The sequence below is a fragment of the Pan troglodytes genome, chromosome 2 (assembly GCF_028858775.2).
Source record: "Pan troglodytes isolate AG18354 chromosome 2, NHGRI_mPanTro3-v2.0_pri, whole genome shotgun sequence".
NCBI classification, from domain to species: domain Eukaryota; kingdom Metazoa; phylum Chordata; class Mammalia; order Primates; family Hominidae; genus Pan; species Pan troglodytes.
In genome coordinates, this window is record NC_086015.1 from 67,837,141 (window position 1) to 67,858,236 (window position 21,096).

The 21,096-nt window shown below is 39.4% G+C and overlaps 1 protein-coding gene across 10 annotated transcripts in view; it reads left to right on the forward strand.

The window, feature by feature from the left end:
- Positions 1-21,096, forward strand: part of ATXN7 (ataxin 7) — a 145,330-nt gene that overhangs the window by 1,885 nt on the left and 122,349 nt on the right. The window lies entirely within an intron of this gene.

Consider the following 21,096-nt stretch of genomic DNA (forward strand, 5'->3'; position numbering starts at 1 on the left):
AACATTCCTGAAAGTTATTTTATTTTTTTTTGAGACAGGACCTTCCTCTGTTGCCTAGGCTGGAGTGCAGTGGCACGATGATCAGGGCTCACTGCAGCCTGGAACTCCTGGGCTCAAGTGATCCTCCCATCTCAGCCTACCAACTAGTTGGGACTACCGGCATGTTCCATGATGCCTGGCTAAGTTTTTTATTTTTATTTTTGTAGAGACATGATCTCACTATGTTGCCCAGGCTGGTCTCAAACTGCTGGGCTCAAGCGATCCTCCCGCCTCAGCCTCCCAAAGTGCTGGGATTATGGGTTTGAGCCACTGTGTCCAGCCTGAAAGTTCTTGACTCAAGTGGTGGGAAACACATAATTTGAGCCTTTATGAACTCTAAAATCTATTTTGTCAGCTACATGATTTTACTTGCAATTGCATTGACACAGATCTATTCATTGAACATTTAAGAATTGTCTTTTCATCATATCGTATATCTCATATATATGAGAGAACATCTTTTAGTAAACTTTACAAGTGGTCTTCTTTTTACATATTAACCTGTTGATGAATGTTAAAGTAGCAAAGACTCAAGCCCTTACCATACTAATGTTTCTTCTTTTCAAGAGAGATCTTTATGGGCAGAAACACAGAAATGGAAGTAGCAGATTTTAAGAAAACTGATTCAGACTCTGAACTTGTATGACCTTATATTTATTGATTTATTTGAGTCATAAGATTTCTGGGTTTTTTTTTTTGAGAATATGAAAGACTAGTTAAGAAAATTTGTGTGTTTATTTGATATTTGCTTTCTGAAAATATAAAAAATTATGAGAGAGCTAGCTATATATGGTCTTTATTCTGGGTCTGTGAAATAATGTAAGGAATTTTGTACTATGCTTTTAGAGCAAGAGTTATCCTGGGGGTCTGTGACCCTCCAAGGGTTGGTTTCAAGGGATTCCTGAACTCCCTGTAGTTGTGACCAAAACTTTTTGTGTATGTGTATTTTTCTGGAAGAGGGTCTGTAGTTGTTTTAGAAAAGAGATCCAGGACTTAAAAAAATTAGAGACACATCTTTTTATTGAATAAAATGGGAGTTAGAATTCTTTTCTTTTCTTTCTCTTTTTTCCTTTTTCTTTTGAAACAGGGTCTCACTTTGTTGCCCAGTCTGGAATGCAATTGCATGAAACTGGCTCACTGCATCCTTGACCTCCTGGGCTCAAGTGATCCTCCTGCCACAGCCTCCCAAAGTGCTGGGATTACAGTCATGAGCCATCACAGAATGACCATTCTAAAGAGAAAAAAACATTTTTGAAAAGTAGATCTATGTGCTCGTTACTTGCCTTTTAAAGTTATCTTCAGGCTGGGCACAGTGGCTTATGCCTGTAATCCCAGCATTTTGAGAGGCCAAGGCGGGTGGATGATTTGAGGTAGGCCGAGGCGGGTGGATCATTTGAGGTCAGAAATTCAAGAGCAGCCTGGCCAGCATGGTGAAACCCCATCTCTACCAAAAATACAAAAAAAATTATCCAGGCGTAGTGTTGTGGCCTGTAATCCCAGCTACTCAGGAGGCTGAGGCAGGAGAATCACTTGAACCCAGGAGGCTGAGGTTGCAGTGAGCCGAGATCACTACACTCTAAGCCTGGGCAACAGAGTAAGACACTGAAATAAATAAATAAATAACAAACAAATAAATAAATAAAGTTGTCTTCAGACTTAGAGATGTAAAAGCACTTCCATTTTATTCCCACAACACAGCATTGCCTATCAGTTGATAAGCCAAGCTGGTCTGACATGCTAGTCCTGCATGCACTGTGGCTGTGTTTTTAAAAAATTATATCTAAAAATTCAGACCAGATCGTTTGATGGTAGATAAGCAAAGATTTGATCTTGACACCAGCCGTTGGAGTAAATGGGTCTTTCAGCTCCACTCTCTTCTCTCCAGAAAATTTGAAATCTGACTCAAAGGGAATCATTGTAAGAAAATGTGTTTGTGCCTTGGCAGGACAGTAGAACATGATGGGAAAAACACAGTTTGAGTCAAAATAGACTTAAAATTCAAATTTGGTTTCCTTTATTCACTGTAGCTACTTACCCTGCTTGACTCTTCAGTTACTCATCTGGATATGGCTAACTAGTAGAGTTGTTGGGAGGCTGGCTAGAAGTTTCCCGTATAAAAGTCTTAGCTCCTCTTTGGCCCTCAAGAAGGACTTACAAGCCAGGTTTGGGGAACCATTAATAAACATCTGAGGAAACATGTATATTCATGGTATAGGATAATAAGTACATTATTTCCAAATTGGTGTGATGAAGATATTAACACTTAAAACATTGTTTTTTAAGAAAAAGATTTTCAAAAATGAGTTAGGATTGAGTGGTCCCCAAATATAGATATTTAGAGGAAAGTGGAAAATGATGGTTTATTTGGCAGAGGGGAGGACATGGATGCTGCTGGGCAGGAAGAAACGATAGCCACCCACCAGCATTATATTTCTCTCTGTGGGCAAGATTCCATTTAACATTTTCTCTTCACTTATAATCTGAATTTAAAAATTAAAATACTGCACATGTACTTTATAGTCCATCACCCCTAAAAGTGCTTCACCACTCCTTTCGTTTTGAGATCTTCACAGGTAACCCAGGGACTTCATGGGTGGAAGTTACACTTATAACTTTAGTTGTCTAATTCTGCTGTCTTTAAAATGCCTTCACAGTTGGATACCTGTGTTGATTTTTGTCAATAGGAAAGGGTCTGGCAGGACTGAATCATATTTTACTTTAAATGCTGAAGTAAGAGAGGGCATTATGAGTCAAAAGAAAGTGTGAGATATGTAAATAAAATACTGTATAATGCTTTTGGCCGTAAAAATAAACTTGCTTCTACTATTTCTATAGTCTTAACCTTTCCTGTCATTTATTCGTGGTGATCATTTATGCTTTCTGCCCTTGGGTTGGGAAATGGTTATGAACACAGCCTTTAGGCTTTGAATATGGCCTTGATTCTCATTTCCTGAGCTCTCTGGTTGTGTTCAACTTGGTCCAGTCTCCTTCTTTGAGTCTAGAGGAGATGACCATTAAATGGGATAATAAATGCAAAAAAGTTTTGCTTACTCCTAGGCTCCTAGTAAGTACGCAGAAAGTGGTAGCCATTTTGAAGACAGTTAAATTCTCATCTTTAGAAGGAGATATCATACATCTTTTTCTTTTCTTTTCTTTTCTTTTTGTTTTTTTTGAGACAGAGGCTCATTGTTGCCAAGGCTGGAGTGCAGTGGCATGATCTTGGCTCACTGCAACTCCTGCCTCCCAGGGTTCAAGCTATTCTCGTGCCTCAGCCTCCCTAGTAGCTGGGATTACAGGCATGTGCCACTACGCCCAGCTCATTTTTGTGTTTTTAGTAGAGATGGGGTTTCGCCATGCTGGCCAGGCTGATCCCGAGCTCCTGACCTCAGGTGATCCACCTGCCTCGGCCTCCCAAAGTGCTGGGATTACAGCTGTGAGCTACTGCACCCTGCTAGAGATACTATACATCCTTTTAAAGAGAATACCTTTATTCATCCTTATTCCCACTTAGACCTTCTGGAACCATCTTACTTTCAACTCAGAAAAGCCTTTTACATTTTCTTGTTATGATAGGCAGGTATCCCAACATCTTGATGACCTATTGGACTTTTCCATTGTTCTTAGCCAATGGGGTTGCATTCTCTATTGGCCTGGCAGGTTATATCAAAATCTTGGATATGTCAGGGGCCAAACCAACAAGCCTGCACAGGTTTGGAGCTGTGATCCATCAAACAACTGTGTGATTTTATAGCCTGGAACAGAGGTCAGCAAATTTTCTGTAAAGGACCATATAGTAAATATTGTTTACTTTGCCAGCCATCCAGGTCTCTACACCTACTCAGCTCTGCCATGATAGCAGGAAAACAGTCATAGATATAAATGAATGGGTATGACTGTGTTCCAAGAAATGTTGATGAACACTGACATTTGAATTTCATGCAATTTTTATGTGTCACGTCATATTTTATTTTTTCAACCATTTAAAAATGTGAAAGTCATTCTTAGCTCCTGTTATATACAAATCTTAGCTAGATTTGGTCCATGGGCCATAATTTGCAGAATCCTTGCCTAGAATATTAGATGCATAGATTTGTGGCATTGCCAAGCGACCACCCCCAACATGTGCACACACACGTACGTGTGTGTGTGCTCACACACTGCTGTTTTATTTAGCATACTCTGCTTTTGGTATGGCAGTTTGATCTAATGCCTCATCTCTTTGGATAGGATGAAACTTCAGTCAATAAGTTTTTATTAGTCATATTGTGTGGCCGCCTTAGCACATGCATGATTCTGTCACCAATTAATTTTATTTATTGTTAAGTGTTCTCACCTTGCCCATTTTTTTATAGAGCTTGATGATTGGACCCTCTCAGATGTGATGGTTTTTGAAGGGAATCAGTGCTTTTGGAGCTGTCTTTTGCTTAATGTTCCTATTAATCCTTCTTTGCCGTGGAAGGGAAGTAATTAATACTGGCCTCTCAAGCTGCTAACTAGACATTCTTTCCTAAAGGAAATCTGTATCCTGGCCTTCCCCATTCCCTTTCTGCATGATATGTTTGGCTTTATAAAGCACACAAAGATTCCTCTTGTGTTCTAACCCCTGGAGATTAACTCTAGGATTGGTGTGTACAGAGCATGTAGATATATATGTCTGTGTGTAATTTCATCCGGCCATCACTGAAGCTCTGAGGGCTGCTTCTTTTAGTTTCACCTTTTCACTCCCTCTACCTTTCTCTCCTGGCCATTGTGTAAGGATGCAGATTTGGTGACCTGATAACTGCTCTAACTGATTGGTTTATTTTTTGCTTCCTTTCCTGCTTTTCAACATTCTCTACTGATTTGCTTATTTTGCAGCAAGTACACTCTTTTTGGAGTTTACCTTTTCAAAACAACATTGTGCTGAAAATAAAACCACTAGAAATTATTTGGATATTGTAGGATTTTTCGCCCTCCAAATGTACAGTAAATACAGTATAAGAGGCATGACTCAGTATTTTAGATATAGAATGCAATTTAAAAAATTGTTTGCCATTTTATATATAGATATTAGAGGTGTAAAATGTGTTCTTACTTTTAGCATTTAAGGGTTTCCTTCTTGTTAAAAAAAGTAAATTTGCTACATATCTTTTGGATAACAGTTTGGGCAATATGAACCCAAAGTCATTACAAAAAAAGAAAAGGTAAATTCACATCTAGGAATTTAAAGAAACAGTTGGTGAAGTATGCACAGATGTATGTACCAGACTGCTCACCTCTCCTTTTTTTATAACAAAACATAGAAAGTGATCTAAATACCTATTGATAGGGGATTAAGTGAATTAGGGCCTATCCATGTAGTGGAATATGCTGCAATCTTTAAAAAGAATGATGCAGTCAATATTTATTCATAGAAAAAAGGGTATATAATGAGACTATGTATAAGATGGAACTTTTAGAATAGGGTTTTAGTCATCTTTGAAGTATATGGAAGAAAATGCCAGGAGCAAGAATTGTTACAGGGGAGAGTCTGTTTTAATTATTAAATTATAATCTAAAACTATAATTTTGATTATTAAACATTATTATAATCTGGTTTGTTTTTTAATTTTTAGAAAAAAAAACAGATTATAATTTAATGCTTTAATTATCAATTAAATTGTTCCTTTTTTTTTCCTTAGCCAGTTACCTTCAAATTCAACTCACCTTTATTTGCACCTGCATCTTTGTGGTTTAACTATGATAATTTTAGCAAATTTTCACTTCAGTTATTTTGGCTTTGGAATATGTTCTATCTCCTATGCCCCACATTCTGGTGGAGATACAGTTCATTGTTTATATGAAATTAGCAACATTGATCTAGCCTTGACGAATGAGAAACGTAACCACATCTGGCTGTGACATAGTGACTCTTTGTGGACTTTGGGCCTTAGAGTTTGTTATAGGAAACTTTAGGACGTGAATACACTATAAAATATAGAAATATTACGATAATTCATGAAGCATGTCTGTCAGTTATCTATTGTTAACAATCCATTCCAAAAGTTTGTGGCTTAAAACACATACCATTTTATTTGCTCATAATTAGGGCAGAGCAGTTCTCCATTGGTAGTGCCTGGCCTGAGGTCACTAATGTGGCTGCAGTCCTCTTAAGTCTTGAGTCAGAACTAGTTAGTCAAGCTGGGCTATCTCTCTGAGCTCCACATAATCTCATCTTCTAGCAGCCTAGATCAAATTTCCTCAGGTGGAGGCACTTTGTTCCAGGAGGGTGAGAACTGCAAGGTTTCTGGAGGCTTAAGCTTAAGAGTCACACAGTACCACTCTGCCATATTCTGCTAGTCAAAGCAAGTCACAAGGCCAACTCAAATTTTAGGGGTTGGACAAAGATACCCCCTCTTGATGGCAAATGCTGCCAAGTCATATTGCACAGGATAGCCTACAGGGAATTGTTGCAGCCATCAACATATGTGCCAACCTGCTTTTGTTATAGTAACTAAACTCTGTTCGTTTGCCATGATTGATAAAACTCTGTTCTGAGGAACAGTGCTAAATGGTTTCCTGTGTTACCTCTTGGGATAACAGCTCTACATGTAGGTAGTATTATCCCATTTTAAAGGTATGAAAAGTGAGCCTTAGAAAGGTTAAGTAACCTGCCCTAGAGCTTTTATCTAGTTAGGGACAGATCTTAAAAGTTAAGGAAAATTTATCTCTATACCAGTGTTTCTTAATCCCATCACTAAAGAACTTGCATGGGGGAGGGAGAGCGGAAGGGTGGGAAGTGGGAGGAAGCGTATTTTTTAAAATCTCAAAATCCATTATCTTAAAATTTTACATGAATTTTGTATTCTACTCTATAATATATCCCTTTTCAATGTGAAATTAATGGTTTAATTACTTGCCAATCAAATTAAATTTTATCCCCCCAATTTTTAAGAAAATGCAATTCTTCTAGACACAGTATAACAGCTAATCAGCCAGAGATCTTTGGTTGTAAGCAGTAAGAACTAAATCTGACTACTTTAAACATAAAGAGATTACTGGAGTGATGTGGTGACAACAATGCCAAAGAATCAGGCTTCAGAGTGAACCAGATCTAGAGCAGCTTCAGGGATCCAGGTAGCAGGACTCAGTAGACAGTCTTCTCAGGATACAGGAGGGCCAACCTCTCCAGCAGTTTTTAATCCCACTTTCTACTGAGAGTATATCTTTCATGCCCATACTGGGTCCCAGCAGGTGCCTTGGTTATTGCCTCACTCAGCCAGTACCCTTTAGGGGAGTTGTCATTCCCCAGAAGTGGGAATTGATGGAGGGCAGGTAAAACCAACAGATATTTACTATCTGAACATTTGTGGGCCACTATAAGTGGACTTGGTTTAGACATTGTATCACATATAAGCGACACCATAATGATCCCTGGTTCACCCGTCTCCTTCCCAACCCTACATCTAAGGGTTTTGTTTTGTTTTGTGTTTGAAACAAGCTGTCCTTCTGTCACCTAGGCTGGAGCGCAGTGGCACAATCGTGGCTTACTGCAGCGTTGACCTCCTGGCCTCAAGCAGTCCTCCCACTGCAGCTTCTCAAGAAGCCGGGGATACAGGTGTGTGCCACCAAACCTGGCTAATACATTTTTTTTTTCTTTTTTGTAGAGACTGTGTTATCTAGACTGGTCTCCCATTTCTGGGCTCAAGCCATCCTCCCACCTTGGCCTCCCAAAGTGCTAGGATTATAGGCATCGGCCACCACACCTGGCCCCAAGGATTCTTAAACTCCCATCTTTAAAAGCATTCTTGTGGCTCTACACTGTCTATTTCCATTTAACCTTACTGGTACTTACCACTCTAAATGCAATACTACATGTGTTTTTTACATGATAATCTTTCCTAAAATATGCATTTTCCTCATTTTTAAAGAAAAGCGTATAGACTCTAACCATTTGTTGGTAACAGAGTCACTATAAACATTTTTATCCAGTGCATAGTGATCCCCTTAGAACCCAGTGAGATAAAGTTTATGGTCTCTGCACTAAATTTTCTCAAATTTCTCTGCATTTATTTTTCGGTCTTCTTGTGTCTAAGTGCTTTCACTGTAACTTTGCTAATACTTTAAAATACGCATGTTAGACTTTATAAAAGCTTATAGGCTGAAGGGGCAACTTACATTTATTTGGCCTTTGTAAGTATGAGTTAAACCACACTTCAAATGATAAAATGCTGTGCATATACAGTGTGATTTTATACAGAGCATTTTCACATATGTTCTCCTGTTTCATTGTATATTCCAATCCTTTGAAGTCAGGGAAGAGGAGATATTTTCTCTATTTTTCAGCTGAGGATAAGGTTTAGAAAGGGTGATTTCCCCTCCAACCTAAGACTACTGCAGAATTCAGGTGTTCTGATTGCCCATGCCTTATTGAGGGTGGTTCTAGAACAGTGGTTTACTAACTGCAGAAGCTCCTTTTCTGGATTCTGAAGTTTCCAGGCTGAACTGGAGATGGGTAAACTAATGTTTGGCCTCATTTGAGTAATGTTCCCTAATTGTAGTGACGTTGGTGTGTGTCTTAGTCTGTTCAGGCTACTCTAACAAGATACCAAACAACATACCTTTGTTTGTTACAGTTCTGAAGGCCGAGAAGTCCATGATCAGGGTGCCAGCAGATTGTGTGTCTGATGAGGGCTTGTTTCCTGTTTCATAGAAGGTGTCACATGGTGGAAGGGGCAAACAAGCTCCTGGACCTCTTTCGTAATGGCACTAATCCTATTCATGAAGGTTCTGCCCTCATGACCTAATCACCCTGCAAAAGGTCCCACATCCTATTACCATCACTTGGAGGGTTAGGATTTTATTTTATTTATTTTATTTTTATTTTTTGTAGAGATAGGGTTTTGCCATGTTGTCCAGGCTGGTCTTGAACTCCTGAGTGGCAAGTGATTCTCCCACCTCAGCCTCCTGAGTAGCTGGGACTGCAGGTGCATGCCATTACACTTAGCTAATTTTTTGTATTTTTTGAATAGACAGGGTCTTGCTATGTTGCCCATGCTGGTCTTGAACTCCTGAGCTCAAGTAATCCTCCTGCCTCAGCCTCCCAAAGTGCTGGGATTACAGGTGTGAGCCACTGTGCCCAGCCTAGGATTTCAACATGTGAATTTGGGAGGACATAAACATTCCGACCATGACAATGTGTAATGGTGGTGTCTAGTAGTCACCTTGGTAATTAGTAGCTGCTGCTGTTTATTCTTGCCTTGGAGGCCCAGCATCTTTTTATTTCCCCACAGATAGCCAGGTGAGGAACTGATTTACCCCATCTCTTCTTGCCACAATTAGCTGGGTTTGAAGTACCTCTTGGAGCCCTTCGATCTGGCCTTTTTTATTTCTTTTCCCTGTAATTACCACTTTGTGATGTAGTCACTCGTCCTCTCAGCCCCTGGACTCTTCTTTTATATGGTCCTGGCTGTTTTCTGCTGACAGGTCTATCACTACAAGAGGTTTTGAGAGGAGCACTTGACACTTTTGTTTAATTAAGGTCTCCAGACAGTTTTCTATTAATAGCAGGGTTGTATGTTAGGCTCTTTTCCCCCATTACTTTTAAAGTTTCATTGTAGTCTGGATCATAAACTTGTCTGTGATGGTCATATGGTGGTTCTTGTTTGGCCAGACCTTTTTGTAAATACACACATCCCAAGACTTCTGTAGCTTTTGGAACCTTGTTCTGACATTTAACACTAGTTTTAAAGTTGTCTTTTTCTAATTTGTTTCAGGCACTGATTTCTACAGCTTCTAACCATGTTTTGATAAGCACTAGTCAAAAAACTATTTTTTCCTCTTGCATTTTTAGTTTGTTTGTTTTTTGTCTTATGGTTTTTGTAGATACTGTGAGCCTTTGGAATCCTTCAGCTTAATTCTGAAAAGAATGCGAGTAAAGTTCTACATTGAAAAATAAATATTTTTCATTTCCTTATACTTTTTTCACTGCCATTTTTAAGTTTTAGCATACTGAACAGAAAGGCATTTTTAGTGTTCTGGCTCATAGCTCCTCTTAGCTGCTCTAAGAGGAGATATTTAAGGCTCAATTCTCTGTGTCCTCCACTCCGTACCCTGTTTATTATTATTGTGGTAGTTGTAACTATAAATCATTTGCAGATCGAAGTTAGAAAAGAGACCATTTGTCATTACATTAAGGCAGTTTAAAGGAATCGCTTGTTCAAATTTACTAGCTTCCTGAAGCTAGTAAAGATGTTTATGGTTTCCAAGATTCCCTGTTAATATATTTCAACACTACAAGACAGTGAATAACACATGTTCAGCTATTATAGATTATAAGGAAAGCTAGCTCCTAGAAAAGATTTTTCAGTACTATAAATGGCACTAAACTGAAAAATCAGTTGTCATAATAAACAGCGGTCCTGATCTGAGAGTAGGCAGGTTTCTTGGTGTGTCTGTGCTTTTAGCTAATGGCCAGCAATGAGTAGCTCTCTTTTCCATAAATCTGGTATCAAGTATTAATCAGCTGTAGACTGGAAAGTTTTTATTGGCTAGCATTTGTAGTGGAGGAAACACCAGTCTGTTTTATCTGTCTCTTAGCCATATAACTGCATATGATATCATCTGCATGGCGTTCTTACAGAGAGAAATAGTTGTATTCTTTTTCATTTGTAGTCGGAGTACTTCAGAATATTAAAATAGTGAACTTTGACCTTGAAGCATCTAAATTGTCTCAGTTAAGATTGTGATGTATACCAGAAAAAATTTACACCTTAAATTCAATTTAGCATTCTTGTTTTGCACATTTTGAATGGTTTTTTTAATTTAAGAACAAAGTCCATAGAATGATTGTACTATTGAAAAATCTTAAATCTCAAAAGCTAAGAAAGGTAATTTAGATTTTAAGTTTCAAGAATTACATAAATTTGGGTCTTAAGGAAAAACTGAAATTCCTGAATGCTTACAGAGGTTTTTATTTAATTTTTTTTTCGTGATTACAGAAATCATAAGTGTTTGTAGAAAACTCAGAAAATTCCACAGATAGAAGGAAATAAAAGTTACTCATACTTCTACCCAGAGATATCACTATTAACATTTTATGTATATCCCCCCAGCTGCTTATAGAGTTCTCCAATAAAATATACTTTGAAATGCATGCTTAGAAGTAAGGGTAGAAGAGTGGTAGAAATGGGTACATAGTGTGAACCAAATTTTGTTAATCCTACTGCTTGTCAGACTGCCCGCCAGGTGTTGCCTTCAGGCTGATGAGAGCTGCCTGGCCCTTTGGCCAGCTTTGGCTGATTTGCAGCAGAGCATCTTTTCTTAGACAACTGTCTATATCTGTCAGTGTCTTTATCTTACCAACTGTTTCTTGTCAGCTCCAAATGCCTGCTGGTTGCAGAGAGAGACATTTGGGGTCCTTGTTGGAGTGGCTTATTGATATGAGCCATAAGTTCTTATCAACCCCGTGAAAAAATTCTTTAAATCAGCTCTTATTCAAAAGAATGCCCGAATATTCACAAATATAGTATCCTTCAGATTACTTGCACCAAGTAACAGCAAGGTATTTAGAGACTCCCAGGTGATTTCAATTAACATCTAACCTCAAATCCGGTCTCCTTGGTAAGAGAAAAATCCAGAGAAGGAGCTCAAAGCAGATTATGGTATAAGCATATGCCAGTCCTCTCCTGTGGAAAAAGAAAAGTGCTAATCTGGTCAGAACTGTTAAAGAGACAGGCAAGGCTGAGCACAGCAGAATTCTCTCATCCTGTTCATCTTTTGCATTAGTGCAGAAAAAAGATTTATCTCAGAATGAAAGAAAGAAGGAAGGATGGCAGGCAGGTGGCTAGTAATAGGAGATGGTTGGTTCTCTTCCTCTCTGCCTGGGCTAGTGGTAAGCAGGTCCTCAGGTCTGAAAAACTAGTAAAGTGAAGTGACACACAGGGCAGCTTCCCCAGGCAGTGATACAACTTGTTGGTATTCAGTGTGAAAATACAAAGCTGACTTTGATTCCTTGCCATCAGCCAGAGGAAACCCTGGAGAAGTAGGAGGCAGTGGCATCTCTTTGTAAACATTTTATTCTTGACAAGTAACAGACTCCTACCTAGAGAATTGTAAGCGTTGGCCCCTCCATTCTGCCAGCTGTCTTTCAAGAGCACTCTCAGTATTCTCCTGCACTGACCAGTTTAAAAGGTGTCGTTTCTGCTCCCATGCAGTGCTTGGTGTGAAGGAATTAATTTGCAAGATGAATAACCATTGTGATAACTGCTCACATGCAAAGGAGAGAGATTGCTGATTTTACAAGTGTGTGGTTTGCTTTCTTAGATCTGGCAGGAAACAGAGTCCAACTCAGATGGTTTAAGAGACTTTAAATGAAAGAATTATTTTCAGAAGGACGGGCAGAGTTCAGGATGACATGGGTTTCTGTCACCTAGAAACTAATAGGAATGGCAAGCTGTTATCACTGCTAGATCTGAGGGAGCAAAGAGAAGAAATAGTGTTACTGGAGTCTAGTGAGAGCTGGTGCCATAGTGGATGGGCTGTTAAGACAGGAGCTATAGTACTAGAGGGATTCAGCCACTGCCAGAAAAGGGAGCCCAGAGCAGGGAGGGAACAAGGAGGGAATATTCTCCTCTCTGACTTTTTTCTTTGCTCTTTGATCTTTTTCCAGTGCCTTCTATTGGCCAGACTCACCTGGAAGCTGGCCAGCAGGTGAATCTATGATGCTGCCCATAGAGGTCAGCCTCTTGGGACTCAGCAGGGCCCAGAATGGTGGAAAGTTGGTCTGGGGGTGGAAAGTGGATCAGACAAAATTATACCATATCCTATAGCATATTCTTAATTTCACTTTCATCATTTTATCTCATCATCCTCATCTCCTGAAATCCCAAAATAAACCTTAAAGCATGTGAACTATTGATTATGACTCAGTTCTATCTTTTAATATAAATAGCCCAAAGAGTTACTCTACTCTTATCAGAGAAATTAAATATTCAAAGAGAGAATCTGAACAGTTCTCAGAAGAATTGGAAAATCACTGAAAGACCTTCTGTTGGGGCATTTTGTTCTTGGTTAAAATTAAACTAACATTTAAAAAATATGCATATGAACTGTTCAAGTGATTTATCTTAAAATATAAAACTTGTACTTTTAATGACACATTGCTGAAATGTGTTTTTTATTATTAAGGTTAAGGTGCAAAAGGAAAGTGCAACTTAAGTCCTTATGGATTATCTCTTAAGTTTTTTTTTTTTTTTTTTTTAGATAGAGTCTTGCTCTGTCACCCAGGCTAAATGAAGTACAGTGGCGCGATCTCGGCTCACTGCAACCTCTGCCTCCTGGGTTCAAGCGATTCTCCTGCCTCAGCCTCCCGAGTAGCTGGGATTACAGGCGTGTGCCACCATACCCAGCTAATTTTTGTATTTTTAGTAGAGACGGGGTTTCACTACGTTGGCCAAGCTAGTCTCGAACTCCGGACCTCAGGTGATCTTTATAAGGCAGAGTGAATTAGCAAAAAGATTCTTATTCCACTGATCTAGAAATACAAGAACAGATGTGGCCGGTCGCGGTGGCTCATGTCTGTAATCCTAGCACTTTGGGAGGCCGAGGCGGGTGGATCACGAGGTCAGGAGATCAAGACCATCCTGGATAACATGGTGAAACCCCATCTCTACTAAAAAAAATACAAAAAATTAGCCGGGTGTGGTGGCACGTGCCTGTAATCCCTGCTACTCGGGAGGCTGAGGCAAGAGAATTGCTTGAACCCGGGAAGCAAAGGTTGCAGTGAGCCGAGATCGCGCCACTGCACTCTAGCCTGGGCGACAGAGCAAGACTCCGTATCAAAAAAGAAAAAAAGAACAGATTTTTAGCTTATCAAAAGAGAGTCTGTTTTAGTCCATAACTTTATTGAGTTTTGAGGTTTGAGAAATGGGAAGATGAATATTTACTCTGTAAATATGAATGGTGAAAAGAGGTCCACACCTACCTATAATAATTGGTGCTTTAATAAAAGCATCAGCTGTGGGATTAAAAAAGAGGGAAAAGTGATGTAGTCTGTCTTTATCAGAGATTCTTTTAGACAGGTCACAAATATTTATCAAAAGTCTACAGTTGCCGTGTCCTAGAAGTACAGATGAAAAAAGTGCCAAATAGCCCTGACTCAAGGAGTTGGTGTCACAGTGAGCCTTTCATTGCTGTTTCCTTAAGGGCAGCCAGTCTTTTGGTGCCTTTCCATTGCCTAGAGGAAGGATGATATCCAAAACTTTGAACAGATCTTTCAGTGGTCCTCTGATCTGGCCCTGCCTGCATCTTCTGTCTCACCAAGTGCTCTGGCTTTTTAATTCCTTGAACTTGCCGTTCTTCCTCAATGTCTTTTCTACTGAGATTTCATTTGTCTGGGGTGCTTGCTGCCATCCTCATCTCCCTCATAACTTTTTGCCTCCTTTAAATGCCACCTCTTCACAGAAGCCTTCCCTGACCTTCTAGACAAAATTCAGTGACTTTGTTACTTGCTTTAAAACCCTGTGTATTCAGACACGCCGCCCTTCTCATTCAAAGCACTCTTTCAATTTATTTGTGTAAAGGTTTTATGGCTTTCTTTCCTACTAGAAGTAAACACCATGAGAACAGCGTTCATTGCTGTCTGTTTCACAGCTGTCTCCTCAGTGCTGAGCATGGCGCTCAATAGATACTTGCAAAAAAGGGAAAAAGAACTGCTTTCAACCCAACCCCTACTACTCACCAGTTGTGTGACCTTTAGTGGTTCGCTTCTTGGAGTCGCAATTTGTTATCTGTAGAATGGGAATAATGATGATAATGGCTATCATTTATTGAGCAGTTAGTATGTGCCAGACTGTGCTTTACTTGCATTATCTTTTCAGTTAAACCCCATCAGAGAAGTGAAAAGATTTGCTTGAGGTCACATAGTTTGAAAATAGAAAACAGGATTTAAACTCTGGTCTGTTTAATTCAAAAAAATGGATTACTCTTAGCCATGCCTTTTTGTGATTGAGTAGTACCAATGCTGAGAATGCTGAGGTTGAGGAGGGAGTAGGTTCGGAATCTCCTAAACCATTTTAGGGAATCGGTATGGGATTAACTCTGCCTATTTGAAGAGATAAGTGACCTCTAAACTGATTTCTGAAGAAGTTAGTTGGGTCTAGAAGCAGCCAGAAGTGCAAATACTCTAAGAGAACTTTTCAGTGTGCTGGAAACTGGCCTTGTTCATTGTGGTTGGAGCATTTTTTTTTTTTTTTTTTGAGACGGAGTCTCGCTCTGTCGCCTGGGCTGGTGTGCAGTGGTGCAATCTCAGCTCACTGCGACCTCTGCCTCCTGGGTTCAAATGATTCTCCTGCCTCAGCCTCCTGAGAAGCTGGGATTATAGGTGCCCACCACTATGCCCAGCTAATTTTTTGTATTTTTAGTAGAGACAGGGTTTCACCATGTTGGTCGGGCTGGTCTTGAACTCCTGACTTCGTGATTTGCCCGCCTTGGCCTCCCAGAGTGTTGGGATTACAGGCGTGAGCCACCGCACCCAGCCGCTTGATTGGAGCATTCTACAGGGCTAAGAACTATAAGGTTGGGCCAGAGAGTAAAGTAAAGGGACTTACCGGCTGCTGGGCCAGGCTAGGCCAGGGAGTTACTTTCTGCTAAACACTGTGGGGAGTCCTTGATGGATTTTATTTGTTGAAAATACTTTGGAAGCAGGAAGTCCCAATTTGGAGTCCATCTTGGGGGCAGAAGTATCCAAAGCCCTTCTCTCAGTTTGCATCTCTAGCAAAGAACACATTTTAACTAATAATTTCATTCTACTGCTGCACCCAGTGTGACAGTGTTTGAAAAGGAACCAGCATTGTGAGGTGAGGAATGGATTTTTATGTTTAGTTGCAGCAGTATAATTTTGCTGCTGCTGTTACTGTTTTCCTTTGGGGACAGATTCCCTAACCCAGATGGATGGCAACCTTACCCAAGTTACTTCACCTCTCTAGCCTGTTTCTCATCTGGAAATTAGAGATAGTTAAAATATCTATCTTGTCAGCTTGTCGTGCAACATTTACACAGTGCATGGTATAAAATGAACTTTTAGGCAACATTAACGGTTATTGTTTTTAATATGACCTATCCAGTCTGGCCTTTGACTCTTTTTTTTTTTTTTTTTTTGGGTCGGAGTCTTCTCTGTCACCCAGGCTGGAGTGCAGTGGCACAATCTTGGCTCACTGCAACCTCCGCCTCACAGGTTCAAGCAATTCTCGTGCCTCAGTCTCGCAAGTAGTTGGGAATGTAGACATGTGCCACCATGCCCAGCTAATTTTTTTTTATTTTTAGTAGAGACGGATTTCACCATGTTGGCCGGGCTGATCTTGAACGGCTGTCTTAAGGTAATTCACCTGCCTTGGCCTCCCAAAGTGCTGGGATTACAGGTGTGAGCCACCAAACTTGACCTCTGGCCTCTTAAATGAATATGTGTTGTTTATTTATCAGACAGGTTGATTGGGACATAGGTGCTGACATTTTTAAAGATCATGATTTTAGGATCTTAGAAAGTAAAACTGGCAATTAAAAAAGGCAACGAACACCTTAATGAGGCGGTTTTGGTGTTTCCTAGATGTGTTTAGGATGAACACATAGATGAAATGCATAATATGAACATGAGCCAGTACTTAAAGAGCTCGTGGTGTGTGCCAGGACTGTGTTTTCCATGCATTCTTCCTGAGAAGTAGGTTTGATTATACAGTATCTATTTTACAGATAAAGGTTGAGGTCTTTTCTTTCTAAGGTGTTATTAGACAGCTATAGACATGGACACCAAAACTTGTTGAGCCTTCAGCATTGTAAAGGCTTGGCTTACCTTCCATCAACTTCAGCAGTTCTGCTGGAAGGGAAAAATGGAAACAGGGCCCTTAATTTTTTCTCATTATTGGATTAATTGGAAGCACTAGGCATGATGTGCTGCCTGGTGCATAGTAGAGGCTCAGTAAATGTTTATTGAATATAAATCTGAATCAGACCAAGTGAAAAAAAGATAGAGAAAAGCAGTATTAGATCCTGGCCCCAGACTTTAAAAAAGTCTGAGGTCACCAGAGATTTTATTAGCATAGTCCATTTGTTAATATTGCAGGTTAATGGTTGGTTGAAGGCTGAGGTGAAGAATTGTCCAGTGTGTGTTGCATGGGATTAACTCCAGTCTGGGCAATTTAGTTATCTCTAGAAATCTGTTCACTTCCCACTAGGTACCCCTGCTGCTCAAGAAGCTCCAGGCTCAGTGTTTGTGTTCAGCTGATTCATTTATTCCCAATTAAAAAAAAAACTAGTTGTAACATTAAAATATGCAAATAAGATAGGTGTGACTATCCTAAATAATCCTATGTAACTATTCTATTTAAACATAAATAGGAAGGTATAACTGCCATAAGTCATCACGAGTGTATTTCAAAGCCAGATCTGATTGATATTTCTGTTTACCCTTAGCTCAGGTAATTAAGAGTTGACACCAAGGAAGTATCATTTAGTATTAAGGGGAGAAAAGAGGATACCTTATTGCATAGAATAGCAAACAAGTAGCATTTAATTCTAGATTTCTTCTTGTTTCCCCCAACAACAGAAAAAAAATATATTTTTTTCTCCTGGGGGAGCTTGATTAGGATATTTATTTACCCTGTCAAACCTGAAAGTCAGATGGTAGCCTGATTACCAAGCTTGATTGATTACCAAGCATCCTTTTTGTGATTTATTATTTTATGCCACAAAAGGAAGATACTTGAAGAGATAATTTTATTCATTTACTATAGAAGTAGTTCATGTAGAAATTTTAAAGTGTCAAACATTAAGACCCAGTGTCCAGATCTTGGTTTCTAATACCATTCTCCATTAAAAGGAGATTCTGTGCCTGAGACAGGGAATAAACAATATGAGCCTGTAGTATCTTCTAGTTCCAGAAAGTAAGAAAATAACGCACACACACACACACACACACTCACACACACACACTCATTCACTCTCTCTCTCCCCACACACAATGATGGGGTGTGTCAGAGGGACCAAAGAGACAACTGAAAGAGCTCCCAAAGGTCAAACCTAGAACAATTTGAGCAGCTAAAAAACATAGTATTAGATTGTAACCCAATATATAAAATGAATGTATATAAAATATACAGTATATATATATTTAAAGGCTCATATAAACATATAAACAAATAATATGTGATATAAAATCATAAATATCCATGAGGCCATACTGGTGTAAATAAATGATTGGATAAATAAGCAAATGGGAGAGAATAGATAAATCTTTAATATAAAAGAACTCCAAATGATTTATGCAGATAATCTTCTCTCAAGGAGATGGAACATCACTGCCAATCTTTTTTTTCTTTCTTTCTTATTTTTTTGGGGGGGATCAGGGTCTCCATCTGTCACCCAGGCTGGAGTGCAGTGGCACAATCTTAGCTCACTGCAACCTCTGTCTCTTGGGCTCAAGGTGTCTTCCCACCTCAGCCTCCGAGTAGCTGAAACTACAGGTGTGTGCCACCATGCCCAGCTAGTTTTTTTTGTGTGTGTGTATTTTTTATAGAGATGGGATTTTGCCATGTTGCCCAGGCTGGTCTTGAACTCCTGGGCTCAAGCGATTCACCTGCCTCAGCCTCCCAAAATGCTGGGATTACAGTTGTGAGCCACCACACCCAGCCCACTGCCCATCTTTTAAGTCTGAGCTGTGCCTAGTGACTTCCTTCCAAAGAGTGCAATATGAAAAGGGAGGAAAGAGACAGCTTCCTGACATTGGCCTGGGCAGTGACTTTTTGGATATCACCCCAAAAGCACAGGTAACCAAAAAATAGAAAAATGGGGTTGCATCAAACTAAAACAGCTTCTGTATAACAAAGGAAATAGTCAACAGAGTGAAAAGACAATCAACAGTATGGGAGAAAATATTTGCAAACCATATATCTGATAAGGGGTTGATATCTAAAATATATAAGGAACTCAACTTAATAACAAAACAGATAACCCAATTAAAAAAGGAGAAAGAAACTGAATTGACAAAGAAGACGTACAGATGGCCAACAGGTATATGAAAAGATGCTCAATATCACTAATCATCAGGGACATGCAAGTTAAAACCACAGTGAGATATCACCTCACTCCTGTTAGAATGGCTATTCAAAAAGACAGAAGATAACAAGTATTGGTTAGTATGTGGAGAAAAGGGAATCTTTGTACATTGGTAGTGGGGATGTAAATTATAGTACAGCCATTATGAAAAACAGTATGGAGGTTTCTCAAAAAATTAAAAATAGAAAGGAACTATATGACCCATCAGTCCTACTTCTGCATATATATCCAAAGGAAATCAGTATGTCACAGAGGTATCTGCACTCCCATGTTCATTGCAGCATTATTCACAATAGCCAAGATATGGAGTCAATCTTGGTATCCATCAATGGATGAATGGATACAGAAAATGTGATATTTAGGCCAGGCACAGTGGCTCATGCCTGTAATCCCAGCACTTTGGGAGGCCAAGGTAGGTGAATCATTTGAGACCAGGAGTTCAACCTAGCCGGGCCAACATGGTGAAACCCCATTTCTACTAAAAATACAAAAAATTAGCAGGGCATGGTAGCATGCACCTGTAGTCCCAGCTACTTGAGAGGCTGAGCCAGGAGAATCGCTTCAACCTGGGAGGTGAAGTTTGCAGTGAGCTGGGATCGCGCCACTATACTCCAGAGTGAGACTGGGTCTCAAACAAAAAAAAAAAGAAAAGAAAATGTGATATCCAGCGTATATATGCAAATAATGTAAGACTGTTCAGCTTTAAAAAAGAAGGAAATCCTCTCGTTTTCGACAACATGGGTGAACCTGGAGGATATTAAGTGAAATAAGCCAGACACAGAAAGACAAATACTGCAGGAATCTCACTTACATGTGGAATCTAAAAACATTGAACCACAGAAGCAGAGAGTAGAATAATGGTTGCCAGAGGCTGGGAGTTGGGGGAGTGGTGAGGGAAATGGGGAGATGTTGATCAAAGAGTACAAGTTTCAGTTAGGATGAATGAGTTCTCGGAATCTGTTACGCAGTAATGGTGACTATAGTTAATAATACTGTATACTTGAAAATTGCTGAGAGTAGATCTTAAATGTTCTCACCCCCCCAAAAGATGAGGTGACAGATATGCTCATTAGCTTGATTTAATTATTTTATAATATATACATAAAAGATCATATTTACACTGTACAATTTTGTCACTCATGCCTTAAAGCTGGAGGAAAATAAATAATCACATGTTGCTATTGGTTCATTAGCTGTGACAAAGATACTATACTTACATAAGAGGTTAACAATAGGGAAAACCAAGTGTCAGGTTTACAGGAACTCTCTGTATAATCTTTGCAACTTTTCTGTAAATTTAAAGTCATCCCAAAATTGAAAGTTTATTTTTAAAAAAGACTATGGCAAGGACAATAGTCTATAGTTCAAGTTTAATTTTCATCCCGTAGGGAGCCTGAGGTAAATAAAATAGTCCTTAGTGTTCTGGTCTTATTATGGTGTAAAGTGGGGCAGTTCTTCCGTGCTGTTGTCTTATAAAGCCATGACAGTTTGTTTGCAGAATCAGAGAATGCAGTATTTCTAAATGTCCTCCTGTGGAATTTCCTACTGGCATGACTTTTTTCCCCTTTGCTTCTGCCCAGTAGCAGTCCCTTGAGTGGCATTTGCTGTCCTAGTTAATCAGAGGGTAGGAGAAATGAAAAACTCTCCTCTTCCCCCTCCCATGAAGTTTCAATGGGCACTGGAAATGTAGGTCAAATTGCATCACCATAGAAAGGAGCGAACAGGAAGGTATTTATGAAGTGCTGCCAATGTCTCTTTAGATTCAGAGTCATGACGAACTGGTATTGAGCCCGTTAGGTGTGAGATACAGGGAATCAGGGGGCATGTTTGTGATGTAGTGCCAGAATGTTATATTTCAACCAGTGATAAAAGATCTCTGTCTGAAACCTAGTGAAAATGACTTACACTGGCTTTGTTTAATTTGCATCTCCCAGCTTCCGAAATTCTTTTTGTCTCTTATTTATTATTGGCACATTGCAAAAATTTGTATTA